Genomic DNA, 26,704 nt, shown 5'->3' on the forward strand with positions numbered 1-26,704 from the left:
GAAGTACACGAAGTTGCAGCTATGGAGAACTTTAATCTAAACAAAACCCAAAGTCTAAACGGTGCCCTAAGGGCTGTATATATGGAGGAAGAGAGGGGGAATTTCGTCGCCCTTGGTGGAGGGGTTCGAAATCAACCCTATCTCTTGTTTCCCCACACATACGGACTCCAAAAATAGCCTATACTAATGTATTTCGAAATTACATGGGCCTGGCCCAATAAAAAGGTGACGCAGCACCTATAATAGCCTCTGGACGAAATTTATGAAGTGGCATCTTGTATATTTCGTCCAAGGCTTCATGCACTCGTTATGGTGGCTTCAAAGACCTGAAATCATCACTCATAACTCCGTTCTTGTTCCCCTTGCGCATGCCATCATCTCCATGCTTTTTCTTGCTCCAATGTTCATCCTTCTCCAAGCTAGGCCCTTCATTTGTAAGCAAAACAAATGTATCCAATTTAGGCAGCATCATATTATCATGAACATTAGAATCATTACCAAGAAACGAAAGTACCTGGTAATTTAGCTGGCGTGCGCGAGCTCTAGTAATTGGTCCAATATGTATAGCAGGAGGGGCTGTGGGTGTAACAATGGTATTGATGTACTCATCAGAAGGGGTCCGAAACCAACCCTATCTCTTGTTGCCCGACACATACGGACTCTAAAAACAGCCTATACTGAAGTATTTAGAAAATACATGGGCCTGGCCCAATAATAAGGTGACACAGCACCTAGAATAGCCTCTGGACGAAAGTGATGAAGTGGCATCTTGTATATTTCGTCCAAGGCTTCATGCACACATTATGGTGGCTTCAACGTCCTGAAATCATCACTTGTACCTCCGTTCTTGTTCCCCTTGCGCATGCCATCATCTCCATGCTTGTTCTTGCTCCAATGTTCATCCTTCTCCAAGCTAGGCCCTTCATTTGTAAGCAAAACAAATGTATCCAATTTAGGCAACATCATATTCTCATGAACATTAGAATCATTACCAATAAACGAAAGTACCTGGTAATTTAATTGGCGTGCGTGAGCTCTAGTAATTGGTCCAGTATGTATAGCAGCAGGGGCTGTGGGTGTAACAATGGTATTGATGTCCTCATCACTTTGGGATCCCGTGGACTATCCTTACCACCATTCCCTTCGCGCAAGGACTACACACATCTCTTTTACTTGGCTCTCACACGGCTATGGGCTATTTACCATGTGTCACCTTATGCCCATACTATTGTGTTCACTTTGCATGTTATGCCTCTTTCTATGCCTTTGCCATGCAATTGTGACCCTTGCTTGCACTTACATATGATTCACCATTATGATACTTCTATGTGTATTTGCATGCTTGGTGGAGATACTTGTAGCTATTGCCATGATTTCTTTGTGCCCCATGTTATTGATACTTGTTGTGTTGGGAGAGTCATGATGACACATTGCTATTTACATATGGCCTCTCACCAATATATTCATGCTACTTTCCTCACATCTTGCTTTCATGCTTGTGCTATGTCATGTGAATTATTCATGCGCACTATTTGCACCAATGACATGCTTGCCATGATTCCTCCTAGTATGTTGCATCTTTGCACTACTAGCTTGCTTGACTAGATTGCTATGATTGCTTGCTTGGTTGCATCACCCATGTTCCACTGTTACTTGCTTTCTTGGGTTGATGACATATATGCTCATGCCTCTAACTTGATTTGTCATGATCATTGTCTCTTGTCTCCATTTGTTGCATCTCTCATATCACCTTGTATTGAGTGCCAACTTGCTATGCTTATTGATCTTGGAGACTTTGACACTTTACTTGTGATGCATGCTTGTTTGACTGAGCCTCTTGTATTTGGATGTTCTTACATCATATGTCTCCATACTTTGAAATGCTCCCTTGTACTTTCTTATGATGAGCATGATGCATACACTTGTTTGGTATCTTACCACACGAATGATAGGATTTGCACTTCCGCTAACCTCATTTGTTTTTCCGAGTGTGATGTAGGGTGAAACCCTATGGGGAGATCTTTCACGAATTGGAGGGGGAATCCCCAAGAACAAGATGAACAAAAGAGGGAAAACAAGAGGAACACTCAAGGACAAGTCAAATCACACATCCACTAGACAATCAAACACACAAGACCCACAAGGTACATGAACAATCAAAGGGAAATAAGATACATGGTAGAGTTCATCCCAAATCCTATGAAGGAGATGAGGGCTTGATGATCCTATGATTGGGATCCTTCCCCAAGGAGGAGGTCTTGATGTTTGGTCACTCCAAGAGGAGGTCTTGATCTCCTAGTGTAGTGGATCCATGGAGCAAAGCTCACAAATGTCTGTCAGCTACTTTGCTAACCCTAACATATGGTCTAGGTACAGAATATATAGGCATGGGGACGAAGTGGATGAAGAGGAGGCCCAAACAGCAATCACAGCCGTCCATCCTGTAGGGCCCGTGCGCACGGGGTATGTTGGGCCCGTGCGCACGGGGGTGCCGTGGGCACGGTACAGGCCCGTGCGCATGGGGTGCTCCAGCGCCAACTTCCTGAGTAGTCCGTGCACACGGGGTCTTCGAGGCCCGTGGGCATGGGGTCGCCTGGGAGGTGCAGTGTTGATCTTGTTGCACTCCTTCTTCCTCCTTGTGGCCTTGTGGTCCTTCTCCAACTCCTTTGGGGTGTCCCTCACCAACTTATGGTCGTCGGTCTTCGTACCTAAGGACACATAGAGCACTTTGGTGAGGTAGCAAGCAAGTCCAATGGATATTCATGATGTTCTCGAAGAAGAGCGGGTTCACCTTAATTCCAATGGAGTATGTTCGAGGTCTCGTCATATGTCCTCTTGGGGTATGGAGAGTAGTCGGAGTGTACATGGGGATGACCGTGGGATGCTCCGCATCATCTCCCCCCCCCTTGGGAAAGATCCGACCTCGGATCGTGATCCTCATCACCATGGAAACGGTTGTCATAGACGGACTTGTAGTTGGACGAAGATGAAGACATGGCGCAATCCAAGTAGTCCAAAGTGTCACCGGAGTGATAGACATGCAAAAAGAGCAAACACAAGCAACACTCGGAAATACAATGGTTAGCGCACACAAAGTGTCCATCATGTAAGAATGAGTCCGTGCGACAAGATTTGTCGTGACAAAGCGCATGAAGCTTATCAAGATGATGTAGAATGAGATGCAAAGCATTCATGGGAGGACATGCAATCATTGTGCACACAAATGTGTTGTAAATATGATCAATGCAACCACGGTGCAAAATGTTGTCATAGTGAGACGGTTTATCAATAGCATGAATATGGCAATGGATGCTCAACATGTTTATGTTATCATGCAATTGATGGTGGACAATATGATTGATGCGGAGCATCCCACGGTTATCCCCATGTACACACCGACTACTCTCCATACCCCAAGAGGACATATGACAAGACCTCGAACATACGCCATTGGAATTAAGGTGAACCCGCTCTTCTTCGAGAACATCATGAATATCCATTGGACTTGCTTGCTAACTCACCAAAGTGCTCTATGTGTCCTCAGGTACGAAGACCGACGACCACAAGCTGGTGAGGGACACCCCAAAAGAGTTGGAGAAGGACCACAAGGCCACAAGGAGGAAGAAGGAGTGCAACAAGATCAACACTACACCTCCCAGGCGACCCCGTGCCCACGGGCCTCGAAGACCCCGTGTGCACGGACTACTCAGAGAGTTGGCGCTGGAGCACCCAGTGCGCACGGGCCTGTACCGTGCCCACAGGACCCCCATGCGCACGGGCCCAACTTACCCCGTGCGCACGGGCTCATCAGGATGGACGGTTGTGATCCCCAATTCGAGCCCCTCTTCACCCACTTCGACCCCAAGACTATAAGCCGTACCTAGGGCTATGTTTAAGGGAAGGAAAAAGTAGTTGATAGACATTTGTGAGCTTTGCTCCATGGATTCACTCCACTAGGAGATCAAGACCTCCTCTTGGAGTGACCAAACATCAAGACCTCCTCCTTGGGGAAGGATCCCAATCATAGGATCATCAAGCCCTCATCTCCTCCATAGGATTTGGGATGAACTCTACCATGTATCTTATTTCCCTTTGATTGTTCATGTACCTTGTGGATCTTGTGTGTTTGATTGTCTAGTGGATGTGTGATTTGACTTGTTCTTGAGTGTTCCTCTTGTTTTCCCTCTTTTGTTCATCTTGTTCTTGGGGATTCCCCATCCAATTCGTGAAAGATCTCCCCATAGGGTTCCACCCTACATCATCTTGGTATCATGAGCCATGGTTGATCACGAAATTGGAGCCCCCCTCTTTGTTTTGTAGCCTTGTTTTGTGTGATTTCGTCCTAAATTCGAAAATTCCCCACCAAAAAATAGCCCCAATTTTTTTTGTGATTTGTTGGTTTGATGAGATTTCGTTGGATTTGATCCATGGATTTGGTGTTTGGCAAGTAGATCCACCCCTCTACCACCTTCCCCTACCTTCCACCCTTCGATTTTGACCTCAGATTCGAGATTTGCCACGGATCAGGAGCTGTTCGTCCGCTCCTCGAGGACCCCGTGCACGCGGGCCATCAGGACCCTGTGCACAGGGGGCCCCGTGCACACGGGCTTCGCAGACCCCGTGCGCACGGCCCTTCCTGTGCGCTTCGGCCACTGCCCTACCACCCATACCACACCCATACCACCCCAGCTACACCCCAGCCACGAGATCCATCATTGTGCCGTCCAGATCTGGAAGAAATCCGCCAAACCCGCATGTCCCAGGTGACCCCGTGCCCTCGGTGTGTGTACCGTGCGCACGGGACCCCGTGCCCACGGGCTCCTACCCTCGTGCGCACGACCCCCCCAGGTCAGCCACAAGCAGTTCACCGTTTTGCCCATAACTTCCACATCCGGAGTCCGATTTTCACGTTCTTTAGCTTGTTGAGTAGCTATTGATATCCACCATCCACCTAGATAGGTTCCAACACCATTTTACTCCACCAAAATTTCGTCATTTTGGCAAGATTGCCTAGGCCCTCCACCATATCATCCGCTACACCACCATCGACTTTCGCAACCTAACCCATCTTGATCCCCTTAGCATTAGTGGTTGCTTGAGGAGTGATTTGAGTCTCCTAAGGTGCTTCGGCTACTTAGGGACAATTGCTTCTTCACAAACCACCACCACTTCCACATTGCCATTTCCACTTCCACCATTTGACATTTGTCATTTGAGATTTTGAGTTTGCGGTTTTTACCGTTTCCTAAGGTGTTTCGGCTACTTAGGGACGGGTCTACATCATCTTGGTATCTACATCAAGAACACCACCACTCATCATCGCAAAGGACGGTAACCTCGACGACACCATTGTATATTCCCCTTGCAATTGCATTGTTAACCCCTAGCCCATTTTGCGTTACTTGCCTATCGAGACTAGCCATTTGAGTATTGTCAGCAACGTTACTTGTGCACATTAGTGATCATACTCCCCATCGCATACATACCATATCATCGTGGTGCATATATTGGTATCATATCTCGTGTCACAAGTTTGTTCCCGCATATACTCAATTGCTATCTTGGTTTGTGCATTGTGCAAAAGTGGCCATAGAAAAAAAGAGAATAAAGCTTTTAAGCAAAAGAAAGATGGCAAAGAAGCTTGTAAGCAAGTGCCATAGCATCATACCCCATCGCACATAAGATTGTCATATACGATCATCTTGGATCATCTTGAGAGAAACACCGGGAACCATACATACATAGCATACTTGGGATAGAAAGTTTATCCATTTTGCATCTTATAGGTTGTGCACAAGTGTCGTATCCGCCTATTGAGCAATCGTTCTAACGTCTCTCTTGAGTTGTGCAACACGAGCGTTTTCCGTGGATTCCACATTTTGTGCTCATTCCTTGGTTGCACGACCCCATTTATTTATCCGTGTGTGTGTTTCCGTGTACCACATATTGCTATTGGTCTACTTGTTTCACTTGCGAATTTGTGAATCTTTTCCAACATTATTGACTCTTGCTAACATTTTGCATCAAATTTTTGTGCCACTATCCTCACCGAGCTCTACCATAAGCTTTTACTTGTAGGTGTGAGTGAACAAGTCCGGTCCCAATTCCACTATTCTTTCATTTCACATTGAGTGATACAAGATACATCCTCAACTTTGGGAAAAGGTAGCTTGGTATTGTTTATCTCATTTCCTACTCACTTTTGCTCGAGTCTTGTGATGGATAGGCAAGGCATTTCCTCTTCGGTCTACGACAAAAACGATGGCGTGAACAACTACATCACCAAAGCGTCCATCTTTGATCTACAACGTCAAATGCAAGGCGCACAATCAAGATTGCGAGAGCGCATCGAGAACATCTCCATCGACATTCGTCACTCCGAAGCAAGGAAAAGGGACTACATCGACAAGAAGCTTTTCGCACATAAAGAGGAGCAAGACGCAAGGATGGAGGAGATTAGAACCTTGATCAAGTCTTCTTCCCCTTCGTCATCTTCAAAGCGGCCACATTCAAGTCACAAGTCTTCGGAGCGCGGCCACGATTCAAGTGCAAATCATCCCCGTCCACATCTACATGGCGACCACCTTCACGTTCGTGATCAACATTGTCATGAAGGGCAAGTCACATCCAAGCATCATGTGCACGACGACGACGAACGACATCTACCACGAGCTCAAGCACGACAACGACATCATCATCATGAAGATTCTCCACAAGCGCAAATGCACAAGTCCCAACAGGCCTACTTCACGCCAAGTCCAAGCTTCAAGATCACAAAAGAAGACCGCGAGACGACCACCACGAAGACGGTGCTACGGCTACACCAACCACTTTGGCATCTTCGCCAAGTGCTATCAAGGCATCTTCGCCTTTGGACGTACGACATATTCGCCTACTTCCCACGAGTAAGCCTACAACGACTTCATCAAGTCCAAAGCGACGACCTACGAGCGAGGGCGACACTTCCATCTTAGGAAGCCCCTCAAGGACGATGGCCGAGCATGGGAAACTCCCTTCGGTCATGGCGATGAGCTACGAGGTGCCACATCATATGAGCCTCCAACACCAAGACGGTGACAAGAAGGTCAAGAAAGGGCCATCCCCTTTGACCATGGCGATAGGAGTTGAGCATGGAGACATTGGCACCTACATCTCTCCGACACCCACATATGTCGAGATGCCCCATTTGTCATGTGAGGAGAGCCACCACCACATGAGTGACATGAGTGACTCCACCATATGTGACATGGAGAGCATTTCCTATGAAAGGATGAGTGTGACCACCACTAGCCCCACACATGAGAGCATGCCACACATCCTATGTGAGGTTGAGCACCATTCGAGTGACTCCACCAACCGTATGAGTGAGTGCATCCTTGTGGGAGTGAGTGAGCCACAACACTTAGTGAGTGAGGTAGTTGACAAGGCATGTGAGGCCACCATGATTTCTAACGACTTAACCTCTACTCCTAGTGTGTTTTCTTCTTTGGTGCTAGGTCTCCTACAAGATAACATGCCTATCCTCGATGAGTCCATCCCTACAAGGGACAAAATGATGGCCATGGTGGACGATGATGCACCCCCCACATGGTTCCATCAAGATGAAGATGACAATGAGACGATCTTCAACACCTCACCTACAACACATGAGCGACGTTCCAAAGGTAACATAGGTGATGGTGCTTCTCTTGTCCCACTAGTGGACGCTCTTGACAATGATTGCTACCATGATGTTGACCCACCTATTACCATGCTTCATGCTAGTGAAACTTAGTCATGCCTTGACTTACCTATTTATGATGAATATGATGATGAGCATGTTGAGTTGCCTAGTTGTGATGCTATGCTCCATAGGATATCATGTGAAAATTCTATTGGTCACATCATGTTTGACAATCCATTGAACTTGTCATATGCTATGAGTGAGATCTCCCATATTGCATCATTTCAATCTCAACATAGTAACTATGCATGCCCCATTAAAATAAATCCCATTTGCACATATAGCATAGATGACGAGATGATGGTCATTGGCTTTTGCTTCTCTTGTCATGATATTGCCATGCTTGCTTTAAATGATTTTCGCAATTCATCTACTATGCCATGCCATGATCACATTGAACCACATATGCTTTGTTTTGAATGTTGTCAATATTCTCCATGTAATGTTTCCACTATTGTTCATGAGGAGACCCTCATAGTTTCCTCATACATATTAGGTGATCTTGATACATTTCATACTTTGCATGATTCCCATGATAGTGTACACCATAAGCATTCCATGAATAACAATGCTCTAGATATTTTCCATGATGCATTACACAATTTGAGTCTCCATTATGCTATACATAATAACAAACCTCTCATGATGGATGGCATGTTTCTATATCATGCATCTCATTTATTTGAGCATTGGCTATTTTGTGCTCACCGACACATGCACGTGCGCATCATGATGGATGATGTGTACATCTACCATGCACACACAATTTTTCCTTTGTCTTTGTTTTGTGTAGGTATTCATGTATAATCGTCAACCTCTCAATCCCAAGAGTTGACGAAGCGATCTCTTGAGAGCAATGATGACTTGGAATCCCGTGGACTATCCTTACCACCGTTCCCTTCGCGCAAGGACTACGCGCATCTCTTCTGCTTGGCTCTCACACGGCTATGGGCCATTTACCACTAGTCACCTTATGCTCATTTTACCGTGTTCACTTTGCATGCTATGCTTGCTTCTATGCCTTTGCCATGCAATTGTGACCCTTGTTTGCATCTACCCATACTTCACCATTATGATATTCCTATGTGTATTTGCATGCTTGGTGGAGATCCTTGTTGCTTTTGCCATGTTTATCATGTGCCTCATGCTATTTTACTCATATCTTTCTTTCATGCTTGTGATATGTCATGTGCATTATTCATGCCCACTATTTGCACACATGACATGGTTGCCATGATTCCACCTAGTATGTTGCATCTTCACACTACTAGCTTGCTTGACTTGATTGCTATGATTGCTTGCTATGTTGCATCACCCATGTTCCACTATTACTTGCTTTCTTGGGTTGATGACATATATACTCATGCCTCTCACATGATATATCTTGATCATTGTCTCTTGTGTCTATTAGTTGCCTCTTTCATATCCACTTGTATTGAGTGCAACCATACTATGCTTATTGGTCTTGGAGACTTTGGCACCTTACTTGTGATGCATACTTCTTTCCTTGAGCCTCTTGTATTTGGTTGTTCTTGCATCATATGCCTCCACACTATGAAATGCTCCCTTGTACGTTCTTATGATGAGCATGATGCATACACTTGTTGGGTATCTTACCACTTGAATGATAGGTTTTGCATTTCCGCTAACCTCATTTGTTTTTCCAAGTGTTTGTCATGTTCTTTCATTTTGAAGGATTCACAAGGCATTACCGTCATGAGACATATTGGTTATGTGAAGGCATACATGATGTATAACTCCAACATCTTTGGGAACTTTCTTGAGGTGAACTCCTTCTCTTTGAGCCATCCTCGAATACGCATATTGAATGGGTCACTCTTTCATTGTTGTTTCCTTCTTGTTATCTACATGATACATCTCATGAATGGAGGAGCGACATTGGAGATTGGCTACATGGACCTTCACATTGAGGAGCGCTCGCACTTATTGGATGCACATTCGGAACTCCACTCATGCCTCGACATCGAGCTTTGGTACACCAACACCTCCATATTTGTTGATTGTGCTCATACATGTCATGCTCGATGGACATATCATACTCACCACAAGTTTGCACACCATGCATGGATTGACTCACATTATGATTGCCTTGTTGCATCTTGTATTCCCATGTCATCCATGATATATGAGCTTGTGCACTTCCTTAGCAAATTTGTTGTGATCTACCTTGATGGCATATTCATACATCATTATCATATTGTCAACCATCACTTGCATGATAACATACACATGTTGAGCATCCATTACCATATTCATGCTATTGATAAACCGTCTCACTATGACATCATTTTGCACCGTGGTTGCATTGATCATATTTACAAAACATTTGTGTGCACAACGTTTGCATGTCCTCCCATGAATGCTTTGCATCTCATTCTAGATCATCTTGTTAAGCTTCATGCGCTTTGTCACAACCAATATTGCCGCACGGACTCATTCTTACATGATGGAAACTTTGTGTGCGCTAACCATTGTATTTCCGAGTGTTGCTTGTGATTGCTCTTTTTGCATTCTATCACTCCGGTGACACCTTGGACTACTTGGATTGCGCCATGTCTTCAACTTTGTCCAACTACAAGTCCGTCTATGACAACCGTTTCCATGGTGATGAGGATCACGATCCGAGGTCGGATCTTTGCCAAGGGGGGGGGGGGGGGATGATGCGGAGCATCCCATGGTCATCCCCATGTACACTCCGACTACTCTCCATACCCCAAGAGGACATATGACGAGACCTCGAACATACGCCCTTGCAATTAAGGTGAACCCGCTCTTCTTCGAGAACACCATGAATATCCATTGGACTTGCTTGCTACCTCACCAAAGTGCTCTATGTGTCCTTAGGTACGAAGACCGACGACCATAAGCTGGTGAGGGACACCCCAAAGGAGTCAAAGAAGGACCACAAGGCCACATGGAGGAAGAAGGAGTGAAACAAGATGATAGAGGCAAAGGTGTCCCATCTTTCGATGAGATGATGGATTTCGCTTTGGTGGAAGTCGACTTTGACGATCCGACTACGAACGTGCGAGGACGTCGCGCCTTAGCAATCGCTAAACCAACTCCGAGAGGTTATTGACCACGCCGGAGCACGATCAACCTGACCATGAGGGTTTGTTTCCTGCGAGCAAACAAAGAACAAGCAAGAAACTGAGATTGCAATCTAGATATTGCGAATATAAGATGAAAGCTTTATTGATCAAGGTGGGGTTCTGTGACGCCTTTGTCTGGTCGTTGAACACAAACGAAGTACGCGAAGTTGCAGCTATGGCGAACTTTAATCTAAACAAAACCCAAAGTCTAAACGGTGCCCTAAGGGCTGTATATATGGAGGAAGAGAGGGGGAATTTCGTGTCCCTTGGTGGAGGGGTCCGAAATCAACCCTATCTCTTGTTTCCCCACACATACGGACTCTAAAAATAGCATATACTAATGTATTTCAAAATTACATGGGCCTGGCCCAATAAAAAGGTGACGCATCACCTATAATAGCCTCTGGACGAAATTTATGAAGTGGCATCTTGTATATTTTGTCCAAGGCTTCATGCACTCGTTATGGTGGCTTCAAAGACCTGAAGTCATCAGTCGTAACTCCGTTCTTGTTCCCCTTGCGCATGACATCATCTCCATGCTTTTTCTTGCTCCAATGTTCATCCTTCTCCAAGCTAGGCCCTTCATTTGTAAGCAAAACAAATGTATCCAATTTAGGCAGCATCATATTCTCATGAACATTAGAATCATTACCAAGAAATGAAAGTACCTGGTAATTTAGCTGGCGTGCGCGAGCTCTAGTAATTGGTCCAATATGTATAGCAACATGGGCTGTGGGTATAACGATGGTATTGATGTCCTCATCATCCTTCCCTTCTTGAAATGAAGTTGTCCTCGACGGAAGTTCATCTTCCTCACCCAAATAAGGCTTCAAATCTGCAATGTTAAAAGTGGGACTAACCCCAAAATCTGCAGGCAGATCTAGTAGAATGCAATGAACGATTATAAGCAAATTCAATATGAGGCAAGCATTCCTCCCACATTTTCTTATTATTCTTCAAAACAGCCCTAAGCATAGTAGACAACGTTCTATTGACTACTTCAGTTTGTCCATCAGTGTGGGGGTGACAAGTAGTACTAAAAAGCAGTTCAGTCCCCAACATAGCCCATAAACATCTCCAAAAGTGGCTAAGAAATTTAGTATCACGATCTAAAACAATAGTATTTGGCACACCATGCAAGCGAATAATTTCACGAAAGAACAAATCAGCAACATTAACAGCATCATCGCTTTTATGACATGGTGTAAAGTGTGCCATTTTCGAGAATCTATCCACGACAACAAATATGCTATCCCTCCCCTTCTTTGTTCGAGGTAAACCTAAAACAAAGTCCATAGATATATCCTCCCAAGGAACAATAGGTACAGGCAAAGGCATATATAAACCATGAGGATTGAGTCATGACTTATCTTTTTGACATGTAGTGCAGCGAGCAATAAAACGCTCAACATCCCGTCTCATCTTTGGCCAAAAGAAATGTGTAGCAAGTACGTCCTCCGTCTTCTTCACGCCAAAGTGTCCCATTAATCCTCCTCCATGCGCCTCCTGCAACAACAAAAGACGAACGGAGCTAGCTGGAATGCATAGCTTGTTAGCACGAAACACAAATCCATCGTTAATGACAAACTTGTTCCACATTCTTCCTTCTTTACAATTCTGCATTACATCTTTAAAATCAGCATCATGCACATATTGATCTTTGATGGTCTCCAAACCAAATATTTTGAAGTCAAGTTGTGAAAGCATAGTATAGCGACGAGACAATGCATCAGCAATAACATTTTCTTTTCCCTTCTTGTGTTTAATGACATAAGGGAAAGTCTCAATGAATTCAACCCATTTAGCATGTCTACGATTCAGTTTAGCTTGACTTTTAATATGTTTCAAAGATTCATGATCAGAATGTATAACAAATTCTTTGGGCCATAAATAATGTTGCCATGTTTCTAAAGTCCGAACAAGAGCATATAATTCTTTATCATAAGTAGAATAATTCAGACTAGGCCCACTCAATTTTTCAGAAAAGTATGCAACAGGTTTGCCATCTTGTAATAACACACCTCCTAATCCAATTCCACTAGCATCACATTCAAGCTCAAAAGTCTTATTAAATCAGGAAGTTGGATTAAAGGAGCATGTGTCAACTTATCTTTCAATACCGTGAAGGCTTCTTCCTGTGCGGTACCCCAAAGAAAAGGCACATCTTTCTTTGTAAGCTCATTGAGAGGTGCAGCAATGGTGCTGAAATCTCTCACAAAATGCCTATGGAATCCAGCGAGGCCAAGAAAACTCCTCACTTGTGTGACCGTTTTGGGCTGCGGCCAACTCTCAATAGCTTCAATCTTGGCTTTATCAACTTCAATTCCCTGTGGAGTAACAACATAGCGAAGAAAAGATACTCGGTCGGTGCAAAAGGTGCACTTCCCAAGGTTACCAAACAAACGTGCATCACGTAGAGCAATAAAAACAACACGTAAATGTTCCAAATGTTCTTCCAAAGATCTGCTATAAATCAGTATATCATCAAAATAGACTACCACAAATCGTCCAATGAAAGCACGTAAAACTTCATTCATTAGTCCCATGAAAGTACTAGGCGCATTAGTTAACCCAAAAGGCATGACTAACCACTCATATAATCCAAACTTAGTATTAAATGTTGTTTTCCATTCATCCCCCAATTTCATACGAATTTGTTGGTATCCACTACGCAAATCAACTTTGGAGAATATTGTAGAGCCACTCAATTCATCAAGCATATCATCTATCCTAGGAATAGGATGACGATAATGAATAGTAATATTATTAATGCCTCTACAATCAACACACATACGCGATGTACCATCCTTTTTGGCACTAGAATAATAGGAACAACACAAGGACTAAGGGATTCGCGTATATAACCTTTGTCGAGAAGCTCTTGTACTTGACGCATAATCTCCTTCGTCTCCTCTGGATTGGTACGGTATGGTGCACGGTTTGGCAGTGAAGCACCGGGAATTAAGTCAATATGATGCTCAATCCCTCGAATAGGCGGTAATCCCGGTGGCACGTCTTGTGGAAAGACGTCAGCGAACTCCTGCAAAATGTTAGTGACAGCAGGAGGCAAAGAGGAAGGCACGTCCTCGAATGAAAATAATGCCTCTTTGCACACAAAAGCATAGCAAACAGATTTGCTGAAATCTAGCTCATCAATATCAGATTTGGTGGCAAATAAACATGCACTTTTCAATTTAATTTCAGAAGCAACACTAGATGGTTTATTATTAGGCTTCATTTGTTGCTCAAATTCTTTTGCCACAATCTGATTTTCACTCTTATTCTTCTCCTGTTTTGCTTTATTAGCTCTATTAATATCATCTTTCAAAATGGAATCAGGAGTCATAGGAAGCAAAGTAATATTTTTATCCTTATGAACAAGAGTATACTGATTGTTTCTACCATGGTGTACAGAATTTTTATCAAATTGCCATGGTCTACCAAGTAATAAGGAACATGCTTGCATAGGTACCACATAACAATCAACATAATCAGCATATGTAGAGATACTAAAATGCACACGAACAGTACGTGTTACCTTAACCTTGCCGCTGTTGTTGAACCATTGGATGTAGTAAGGATGTGGATGTGGTCTTGTGGTGAGAGAAAGCTTCTCCACCATCTCCATGCTAGCCAAGTTGTTGCAGCTCCCTCCGTCTATGATGACGCGCACAGAACATTCCTTCACAATTCCCTTGGTATGGAACAAATTGTGCCTCTGATTTTGCTCAGCTTGTGTGACCTGCACACTCAAAACACTTTGAGCAACTAAACATTCGTACCTGTCAGCGTCTTCAGGAGCCATGTATTGCGTCTCATGATCAGAATCATCTCCACCATGTTCTTCACGTGTAATAAGAGCCAAAGTCTCCTCATCGTAGTCACCAGAGGACTCATACCCACCATCCTCGGTAGCAATCATCACACACTGAGATTTGCATTCTCTCGCATAATGACCTCCTCCCTTACAACGGTGACAAATAATATCACTTGTGTGCCCTGTTGATGCTATGGAAGAAGAAGAACGTTATGCTGGCCCCGCAGGTGCGCTCTTGGCAGATAATGGTGGTTGTGCCTGTTTTCTTGTATCACGGCTGGAGGTGGCACCTGATGGAGGTGCTGGTGCAGTTGAAGTAGAAGATGCACGCGGTGTCCATGATGAAGGTCGGCCTGCAGAAAAGTTAGTTCGCGCCAATGCTTGTCGATCCTGCACTTCACGTTCAGCTTTACAAGCAAGATGGAATAAACAAGTGATATTTGTATACTCCTTATAGTCTAGAATGGTCTGAATCTCTCTATTTAATCCACCCAGAAAACATGCAAGCATAGCTTCATTCTCCTCAACAATACCACATCTAATCATGCCAGTTTGTAATTCCTGATAATATTCTTCTACAGAATTTTTCCTTGTCTTAAATGCTGCAATTTTTGAAGCAATTCACGTTGATAATATGGTGGAACCCAATGCGTACGCATAGCAGTTTTCAAAGCAGCCCAAGTAGTTGGAATAGGATATAATCTACAATGTTCAGACCACCATACACATGCAAAACTAGTGAAAGCACAAGCAGCAGCAGCAACCCGTCTCTCCTCAGGATATTGTAAACATGTAAATCGTTGTTCAGTTTCTAACTCCCAAGTAAGATATATATCAGGAACATATCTACCCTCAAATGGTGGAATATTCAATTTCAGTTTAGGAATATGGACATCATCTCGTACCTGAGGTGGTGGTGCGGGCCTACCATTGCGAATATATACCTGAGGTCGACCTGCTGGTGGTGGTGCTGGTGGCTGCACGTAGTTCTGATTTTGATCAACCTCATCCTCATAATCGCCTGTATATTCATCATCCTCCGCATCAGCAGCAGGAGCCACAGAAGTATCAACAGCAGCACCAACAGTTTGGCCAGGCCGAAGAAGTACCCGGCTCGCTCGGCGGAGGGCTGTTTCGCGACCTGGAGGTAATTGTTGTTGTTGTTACAGAGGTGCGGCAGGTGTAGCCGGTGGTGGAGGACGCGCAAGCAGTTCATTAAATATGTTATCGAGCTTTGTTTCGAACGTCTTCTCAAGGCCAGTGATCTTCTCCATGGCCTCTTCAAAATTGTTCAGCACATCTTGCACCTGTTCAGTCATCATTTGCTGAAACTTATCATGAAGCTCCTTGTTCGATAAGTTCTCCCAGTCAATCTCGTCGGCTTGTGATCCTGGCATGGTTAGCAGCAATAGAAACACACAAGAATATGATCCTACAGACTACGAACAAGTGGTGGTGGTGGGTGTCACAAATCCGTCAAGGAAACACGAATCGGAAACTAGACTAGATGGATCTCGAAAACAAACCTAATATGCAAGGAACTCGGATTGGTGGTGGTATATGGCAGCGGTGGTGGTAGCGGTGGTAGTATATGGATATGGATCGGTGGTGGTATATGGATACAGATTGGTCGTGGTATATGGATACGGATTCGGAGCGGTGGTGGTAGGTGACAGGGGCGATGATGATGGTGCGGTGGCGGCGTGACAACTTATGACCAGAACTCGAAACTCTAAAAGACTAACGCTAAGACCAGCAACTAGAGATGATGATGCAACCACAAATTCAACAAAGCAAAACCCTAAAAAAATTATGCAAAGGCTCAGATTGGTTCAGATATGATGAACTAACCCTAATTTTTTTTTGCTTTTTCGTGGACTGTAGGTATGAAGAACAGACTCGATCTAAACTACGAAAAACTGTAAAATCTCACCGAGCAACCTGGAAATCTCATACCACTAGATAGAGGCAAAGGTGTCCCGTCTTTCGATGAGATGATGGATTTCGCTTTGGTCGAAGTCGACTTTGATGATCCGACTACGAACGTGCGAGGACGTCGCGCCTTAGCAATTGCTAAACCAACTCCGAGAGGTTATTGACCACGCCGGAGCACGATCAACCTGACCACGAGGGTCTGTTTCCTGCGAGCAAACGAAGAACAAGCAAGGAACTGAGATTGTAATCTAGATATTGCGAATATAAGATGAAAGCTTTATTGATCAAGGTGGGGTTATGTGACGCCTTTGTCTGGTCGTTGAACACAAACGAAGTACGCGAAGTTGCAGCTATAGCGAACTTTAATCTAAACAAAACCCAAAGTCTAAACGGTGCCCTAAGGGCTGTATATATGGAGGAAGAGAGGGGGAATTTCGTGGCCCTTGGTGGAGGGGTCCAAAATCAACCCTATCTCTTGTTTCCCCACACATACGAACTCTAAAAATAGCCTATACTAATGTATTTCGAAATTACATGGGCCTGGCCCAATAATAAGGTGATGCAGCACCTATAATAGCCTCTGGACGAAATTTATGAAGTGGCATCTTGTATATTTCATCCAAGGCTTCATGCACTCGTTATGGTGGCTTCAAAGACCTGAAATCATCACTCGTAACTCTGTTCTTGTTCCCCTTGCGCATGCCATCATCTCCATGCTTTTTCTTGCTCCAATGTTCATCCTTCTCCAAGCTAGGCCCTTCATTTGTAAGCAAAACAAATGTATCGAATTTAGGCAGCATCATATTCTCATGAACATTAGAATCATTACCAAGAAACGAAACTACCTGGTAATTTAGCTGGCGTGCGCGAGCTCTAGTAATTGGTCCAATATGTATAGTAGCTGGGGCTGTGGGTGTAACAATGGTATTGATGTCCTCATCACAAGATCAACACTGCACCTCCCAGGCGACCCCGTGCCCACAGGCCTCGAAGACCCCATGCGCATGGACTACTCAGAGAGTTGGCGCTGGAGCACCCCCTGCGCACGGGCCTATACCGTGCCCACGGGACCCCCATGCGCACGGGCCCAACTTACCCCATGCACACGGGCTCATCAGGATGGGCGGCTGTGATCCCCAATCCGAGCCCCTCTTCACCCACTTCGACCTCAAGACTATATAAACCGTACCTAGGGCTATGTTTAAGGGAAGGAAAAAGTAGTTGATAGACATTTGTGAGCTTTGCTCCATGGATCCACTCCACTAGGAGATCAAGACCTCCTCTTGGCGTGACCAAACATCAAGACCTCCTCCTTCGGGGAGGATCCCAATCATAGGATCATCAAGCCCTCATCTCCTCCATAGGATTTGGGATGAACTCTACCATATATCTTATTTCCCTTTGATTGTTCATCTACCTTGTGGATCTTTTGTGTTTGATTGTCTAGTGGATGTGTGATTTGACTTGTTCTTGAGTGTTCCTCTTGTTTTCCCTCTTTTGTTCATCATGTTCTTGGGGATCCCCCCTCCAATTCGTGAAAGATCTCCCCATACATCAATGATCATGATGTATGAATATGCCATCGAGGTAGATCACAACAAATTTGCTAAGGAAATGCACCAACTCATATATCATGGATGACATGGGAATACAAGATGCAACAAGCCAATCATAATGTGAGTCAATCCATGCATGAGGTGCAAACTTGTGGTAAGTATGATATGTCCATCGAGGCATGAGCGGAGTTCCGAAGGTGCATCCAATAAGTGCGAGCGCTCCTCAATGTGAAGGTCCATGTAGCCAATCTCCAATGTCGTTTGAGGGAGTCCTGGATTAGGGGGTGTCCGGATGGCCGGACTATGACCTTTGGCCGGACTCCCGGACTATGAAGATACAAGATTGAAGACTTCATCCCTTGTCTGGATGGGACTTCCCTTGGCGTGGAAGGCAAGCTTGGCGATACGATATGAAGATCTCCTCCCATTGTAACCGACTATGTGTAACCCTAGCCCTCTCCGGTGTCTATATAAACCGGAGAGTTTTAGTCCGTAGGACGAACAACAATCATACCATAGGCTAGCTTATAGGGTTTAGCCTCTCTGATCTCGTGGTAGATCAACTCTTGTACTACCCATATCATCAATATTAATCAAGCAGGAGTAGGGTTTTACCTCCACCGAGAGGGCCCGAACCTGGGTAAAAACATCGTGTCCCTTGTCTCCTGTTACCATCCACCTAGACGCACAGTTCGGGACCCCCTACCCGAGATCCGCCGGTTTTGACACCGACATTGGTGCTTTCATTGAGAGTTCCTCTGTGTCGTCACCGACAGGAAGGATGCCGCACCCCGTCTTTAAAGACGGCACTGTTGCTAAAGGAGCTTTGGCTGTCGGCCAAACTCTCTAGCTAGGCAGTTTTTTGATGACCGCCTGTTCGGCCGCCGCGCCGCGATGACCTCTCGGGTCATCGAAAGCAATCTCCAGATCAGCTCGGAACTTGCCGAGCAGTTAGATCCGATGGAGCTCTCTTCCCTAAACGAGCTCTTGGGTCGCATCGCCGCCCTGGGAGTCGCTACAGATTACGGCCAGATTGGGCTCAAACCCGATCAGAGAGAGATCGACTCTCCTCAGGTCACCCACCACGTTGAAGTGGTGGAAGAACAATGCGGTGAATCTTTGCCCATCCTAAGGACCAGATGTGTCCGGATTCCCGACCCCTCCAAGCCGGATATCCGTGGAGGGGAGGATGTCGCCCAAGCCCTGAACCTAAAGTCAGGCAGCAGGCCTGCTTCATTGAATAACGTCCAAGAAAACAAGCTTCCGAATTCGGAAATTTCTTGGCCCCTGAGTCTTAGATCGGGCGAGGTTCCGGATTTAAATCCACCCGCCCACCAAAATATAAGGGATCTATCCCAAATACGGCATGAGCCCGGGGAAACAGTACACCACTACTGGGCCAGATTCCTCCTGGTTATGTAACATCCCAAAATTCTAAATTTTTGGAATGTTATAATAAATAGATAGTTTTGATTGATTGTTTGCTTGATTAATTGATTGAGTGAAATTTGAAACTTTTGAAAGTTAAATGAGAAGGAATAAAAGGACTTTCCCAAACTTTCACCTTTGCTTTCTGATCTCCACGGATTCAAATACTTTTCAAACACAAAACCCTGGAGTGAAGATAATACGACTTCTTCCATTTAAATAAATGAAAAGGGTTTTGAAAAGAGTTGAATTTCATTCGGAAATATTTCCAATTCATAAACTTCATGCAACTCAATGATTTTCATGAGAGAAGATAAAATGACTTGTTCAAAACATATGAAATATGAGTTGGGAGTTTAAAAGAAATCCAATTTAAAGTCCTTTGAAAATTATTTTCAATTTGGACTTAGTTGGGTTTTATTCAAATTATTTTTCTCCAAAAATAAAATATATGGAAATTAGGGTAACATGATTCCCTACATCAAAAAAATTGGAGAGAAATAAATTTGAAACCATTTTGGTATTTTTTTAAATGATTTTATTGGGTTTTAAATAGGTCAGTAGCACTCTTTGAATTATTAGAATTTTTGTGGATTTTAGTTGAAGCTAGAATAATGTTCAGCTTGTAGGAAATCTTTTTCTGAAAATTTTGATATATTATATGCTTATATAATATATTTATTTGTTTGGCTTTATTATTTTGTTTGTCAGAAAATGTTTAAAAAAACTTCTTCTCTCGCCGACTGGGCCGGCCCAGCTCCTCAGCCAGGCCCAGCCCAGCCGCACCGCTTTCCTCCACTGAGCGGGAGTCCGCCGCCGGCACGCCGTTCGCCGCCGCCGTGACCGACCCGGCCACCTCCGTGCCGCCTTGCCCCCTCCTCCACGCAACCCCTCGCCCCGTCCCCTATATAAGCGCCGCCTCCGCCACCCTCTTCTCCCTCTCGCATCGCTCCGCGCTGCCGCATCTCAAAGCCGCCACCGCCGCTGCCGAAGCCTCCGCTCCACCGCACTCCGCCACCACTGCCACCTCCGCCCCTCGCCGCCGTCTCCGCCCTCGCCCCCGACCCCGGGGCCACCGTCCCCGAGTTCGCCGGAGCCGCCACTGCCGTTGTCCGTCGTAGCCAACCGTCGCCGCCGGTTTTCGAAGAAAACCGCCCCGACCGGTAAAACGGTTGCCCCGGTTCGAATCGGTTTATTTTTTTCTGTTTAGTTAGGTTTTCTGAAAACCCTAGATTTGTTTTTTTACTTTAATATTTAATGAATGCTTTCTGTTTAGTTAGTTTTAGTGAACGTTTCCGTTCTGTAGATCTGTGTATCGAACGTTCGTTTGATAGGATTTTTTCTTTTCTTTTTATTTTCGGTCAGGGACTCATCCGTGGATATTATGTTTACAAATTAGTCCCTGTACTTCAATCGATCACTCCTTTTTACTCCTCAGTCCAAAACCAACGAAACCAACGCTCACTTCTTCGTTATGATCCCCTCTATCCAGATAAACAACTTAAACATGTTTTTGACAATTTAAAAATTGAGTTTAGTTCAGATTAGTATTCAATCTTGTTTCATCTCTAACTTGAGTTTCGTACCTTCGTTTGAGTTGATTCTTTTTGCAAATCGAAGCTCTTGACCTAAATTTTCTGATAAGATCAAGTTCTTATAATTTTGGTACTGTTAGAAATTGTTTTATGTTGCAAGAGTTATTTGCTTGGTTTTGATGTTTTATAACTCGTTTTTCTTCATTCTTTTCGATTCTTCTGAGTGATGTGTGGTTACTATTGCTTGCTTACGATAGATTGAACGGAGTGAGACGAATAGAACTATCAAGAGTTTTGAGTGCGAATCATCTTCATCAACCGTACAGGCAAGTTCACACTTTGATCATACCTCTTTTACTACCCAGTTTTATTGCATTAGATCAATCCTCAAACATTGCATGAATAGGATCTACTTAAACCGTGGGATGGGAAGTAGTTGAGGTAGTACCTATTACCTATTTTACTATCAAACCTTTGGGAGTTACTTCTACGTTTGCTTATTATGCCATGCTATGCTAGTAGACGTTGATTGGGTGAGTGATATCCATGACAGATGTGAGTTTTGTTAATTTAAAGGTTTATCTAAGGTGGCAACTTAAATACACATCTGGGTGGATTGAGGCACCTGGGTTTCCAGGACTTGCCAGTTTCTTTTTGGACCGCCACCCAGGCTCAAAGGGATATTGAGATTATTCATGCTAGAAACTTACGTGTGCAGCCACAAGCCATTATGGGCTCTGGCGTAGTTGATTAAGTCGTGCGAACTCTTACAGGGTAGACTAGTAGATGTAGGGGAAAGTAGGTGTACCGGTCTATCCATCATAAGGTGCTAGCGCTTCTGAAAGACTATGTCTCGGTCATCCGTTTCTCAAACACCACGTAGTGCGAGAAATCCAACGGAGGCGATCGAGTCTTGTGGGGAAAAGTGCGCAAACCTCTGCAGAGTGTACAAACTAATCATGATTAGCCGTGTCCCTGGTTATGGACGTTTTGAGTATCTAGTACTTGGATTATCATGTTGATCTCATCACGTTACTTAATATAATTTGTTGGGTTTAATGATGATGCTTAATTGGGATTGAGAATGCTGTCAACCATTCTCAATGTTTAACGACCACCATGATAGTTAAATAAAATTTATTCCTTTGCAGTAGGGAAAAATTGGCTTTATGCAAAAACCATTAACCATAGAGCTTTCCACCAGCCAAATATGCATGTAGTGATAGTTATTATTCTTCATTGCTCTATGGTGTGAATTTGCCAGTACATTCAATGTACTGACCTACATGGCTGCAACGTCTCATGTTGCAGGATATCTTACGACGAGTAAGTGATACGTTAGGGTTACGGTTTCTACACTCAACTTTGCCGTTGGTGTTTATGGGAATCCACAACCTTGTTACTTCCGCTATTTGGATTGTGGTAATAGTATTTACGTTACTTTATACATGTGATTTACCTCTGTTATAAATCCTCAAGTACTGTGTGTGTCAGCATACCGATCCAGGGATGACACTTAAGCACAGAGATTCGATCCATTCGGGTTGGGTCGCTACAGGTTATGAACAGGATAAAGGACTGCCGTGAGAAGGACGCAATTTCATTCTTCTGTAACAACTGCACAGACATTGGAATCCTCAACGCCATAAGTCGCCACGAAATTACACGCTTCGCCGACTTGACATCCATAGTACGAAAGTACTGTACGACAGAATGCGTTCGGAAAACCGAAACTAAATTCTGGGACAATCCGGCCCTGAATACAATCCCAGTCCGAAACAAAAGGGCGCATTATTGCCAGGCACCTGAGCCAAAAAGCCAAAAACAAAAAACCTCTATAGGGTATGGGACCGTACTGGAAGGATGGCTCAATGGACCCTGTAAAATTCATAGTTCAGGGGAAGTCACACCAACTCACAGCCTTAGAGCATGTTGGATACTCCGGCAGGTGGCCAGAAGTGGCGAGGAGCTTCTAACTCCAGAATCCACAGAGCACCACCCCAGAAACGCCAGTACGGTGTCAACAGTCTTCGAGACTTTCGCATCAAACAATGCGAGGAAACGAATGCTCCGCAGCCTTACCAAAGTCTACCAAGTAGCAATAATAAATCCATGGAGTGACACGGCTATTACCTTTAATGCCAGTGACGAACCTAAATTCCGGACAGCCCGAGCACTAGCTGCACTGGTCCTCAGTCCGATAGTGGACGGCTTCCGGCTTACAAAGGTACTCATGGACGGTGGCAGCAGATTGAACCTCATATATGAGGAAACACTACGAAAAATGAAAATAGACTGGAGCCGCATTGAGCGAAGCAACACAACCTTTAGAGGAATAATCCCCAGCCGGGAAGCATGCGGTTCAGGGAAAATCACACTGGACGTGGTGTTCGGCATGCCGGATAATTACAGATCCAAGGAGGTCACATTTCAAGTGGCCCCGTTTAGCAGCGGATACCACGCTCTACTAGGGCGAGAAGCATTCACAATTTTTCAAACTATACCCCATTACGGGTACATGAAGCTCAAAATGCCCGGACCCAACGAAATCATCACTCTTGCTAGTGATCCGGACACAGTGCTCCGCGCTGAAAACAAGACAGGTGCACTGGCCCTCGAGTCATTATTCGAAGCCCTGGCGGCCGAGGAACTAACTGTGTTGCGCTCCACGGTGGACAGGGATGACGTGATACTCGACAAAAGATCCAAGTCCACCTCCTTCAAGCCGGCAGAAGAAATAGTCAAGTTCCAAGTCCATCCAACGGACACTACAAAAATGGCCTCCATCGGGGCACAACTAAAACCTGATGTAGACGCCGCACTCAGAGAATTCCTACGAGAAAATTGGGACATTTTCGCCTGGCACCCTTCAGACATGCCAGGAATCCCACGCAGGCTGGCCGAGCATAGCCTGAACATCCTAAAAGGATTCAAGCCCGTTAAGCAGACTCTTCGGTGTTTCTCCGAACCCAAGAGACAAGCCATGGGAGAGGAGCTAGCAAAACTACTGGAAGCCGGATTCATCAGAGATATAAAACATCCGGACTAGCTAGCAAACCTGGTGATGGTACCAAAGAAGGACAAATCCTGGCGCCTATGCGTCGATTTCAAATCCGGCCCGGAAGCTGCAACACTATTTCCAAGAGTGTTCGATAACAGTAGCTTCCAAAGTACCTCTTAATGACATTATAAAGAACCGCGACGCGATGGGCCGGATTGCCAAATGGGCCATTGAGCTCCTCCCGTTCGACATAACTTACAAGCCACGGCGAGCTATTAAGTCGCAGGTTTTGGCTGACTTCATCGCCGAATGGACTGAAGCCGAGCTCCCTAAAGAGTATGGCGCATATTCCAACTGGATCATGCACTTCGATGGCTCCAAAATGTTGGCTGGCCTGGGGGCTGGCATCGTTCTGACGTCCCTAACCAGAGATACAGTCCAATACATACTTCAGATAATGTACACAGACTCCAACAACACAGCCGAATACGAGGCCCTTCTACATGGTCTCTGGATGGCAGTCTCCATGGGCATTCAGCGCCTAGAGGTCCGCGGGGATTCAAACCTCACGATATCCCAAATAAATGGAGACTTTGATGCCAAGGATCCGAAAATGGCAGCTTATCGCAACACTGTCTTAAAGATGTCAGCTCGGTTTGACGGGCTCGAATTTCACCATATAGCCCGGGAGAACAACCAGGCAGCAGACGTGTTGGCACGCATTGGCGCAAAGCGCGATGCCGTCCCTCCCAACATATTCCTAGAGAGGCTTTTCAAGCCATCCGTATCATGGGAGGGAGAGTCCGGAAACAACAGCCCGGACACGACCACACTACCCCTCACCGAACATTCTGACATAGTTGGTGGCTCCGCCAACGAAACAACACCATCAGCCCACACAATAATGGCAGTCATTGCCCCGTGGACAGAACCATTCCTAGCCTACCTAACTAAGCAGGAACTTCCCAGGACCAAAACGAGGCCCGCTGCATAGTGCAGCGATCTAAAGCCTATAAAGTCCACGAGGGAGAGCTATATAAGAAAAGCACAACCGGAGTCCTTCAAAGGTGTATCTCCGAAGAAGAAGGGCAAAATCTTCTGGCTGAAATTCATGCCGGACTCGGCGGGCATCACGCCGCAGCCCGGGCCCTTGTAAGCAAGGCCTTCCATACCGGATTTTATTGGCCGATGGCCCGGGCAGACGCTCAGGACTTAGTGCAGCGATGCGTCGGTTGCCAATTATTCGCTAATCAAAGCCACATGCCGCCTACCACCCTACAAACCATAACCATTACCTGGCCTTTTGCGGTCTGGGGGTTTGACATGGTTGGACTCCTTGAAGGAGGAACCCACAAGAAAAAATATCTACTGGTCATGGTGGACAAATTCACCAAATGGATAGAGGCCAAGCCTGTAAAGATGGCCGAATTCGGACCGGTGATAGACTTCATATCTGGGGTTGTACACCATTACTGTGTCCCCCACAGCATCATAACTGACAACAGCACAAACTTCACGGCCGACGAAGTTAAACTCTGGTGCAAAAACATGGGCATCAAGCTCGACTACGCTTCAGTCTATCACCCACAAACTAACGGTCAAGTCGAGCGAGCCAACGGTATCATCATGAGCGGCATCAAACCCAGACTAGTGCGATCCCTCAAGGAATCTAACATGCACTGGGTAGAGGAGCTTGACTCCGTACTCTGGGGGCTGCGGACCATGTCGAACTGCACTACCGGATTCACACCATTTTTATGGTATACGGCGCAGAGGCAGTCCTGCCCTACGACATAATTCATGACTCACCTCGCGTGCGCATGTACGAAGAAAGAGAAGCCGAGCTCGATCGGCAGGACAGCTTGGACGCATTGGAGGAGGAGCGCGACGTGGCAAAAGCCCGTTCCGCATTCTATCAACAACAGGCTCGAAGATATCAAAGTAGAGAAGTACGGGCCAAAACTTATAACGTTGGCGAACTGGTTCTACGCGTGCCGGACAAGAAAAAGGACAAACTAAAGCCCAAATGGGAGGGTCCCTTCATAATCGACCAAGTATTGACTGGTGGAGCGTACCGTCTGCAAAACGCATCCGACAACCGACTCGAGCCGAACCCATGGAACGCAGCACGCCTACGAAGATTCTACGCCTAGCGACAGACTCCGTGTTCGTCTCCTTCCTCTGTCCCTTTTTTTTATTTTTTTCAAATTAGCTGCCTGGTATTTCTCTCCTTCTCCCTACCCTTTTTCTCCCAAGCCCTTAGGGGCTTGCCTGCGCGTTGTTCACACATACTTGACGCGCCACCCGCGCTCATTATACCTGGGGGCTTCTTTATCAGAAGTTTATATAAACGGGCCTCATGCCCAAAACATGTGTGACACTTCCGCATGAACCTTTTATACACCATTATATGCATCGATATGACTTAAGTTTTGGCCAAGCTGGGTTGCCTGGCTCCTGTGCTTACCCCTACATTCCCGTTTGTTCGGCTAGGTGGTAAAGGGAGCACATCTGTGATTGTTACTTCCGGGTCAGCCGGATGTGTACCTCAGACTGGGTGAAGCCGAAAGCTAGCGTTCTTAAGGGAATATTCGGT

This window comes from Triticum aestivum, chromosome 2B, assembly GCF_018294505.1.
Source record: "Triticum aestivum cultivar Chinese Spring chromosome 2B, IWGSC CS RefSeq v2.1, whole genome shotgun sequence".
NCBI lineage: Eukaryota > Viridiplantae > Streptophyta > Magnoliopsida > Poales > Poaceae > Triticum > Triticum aestivum.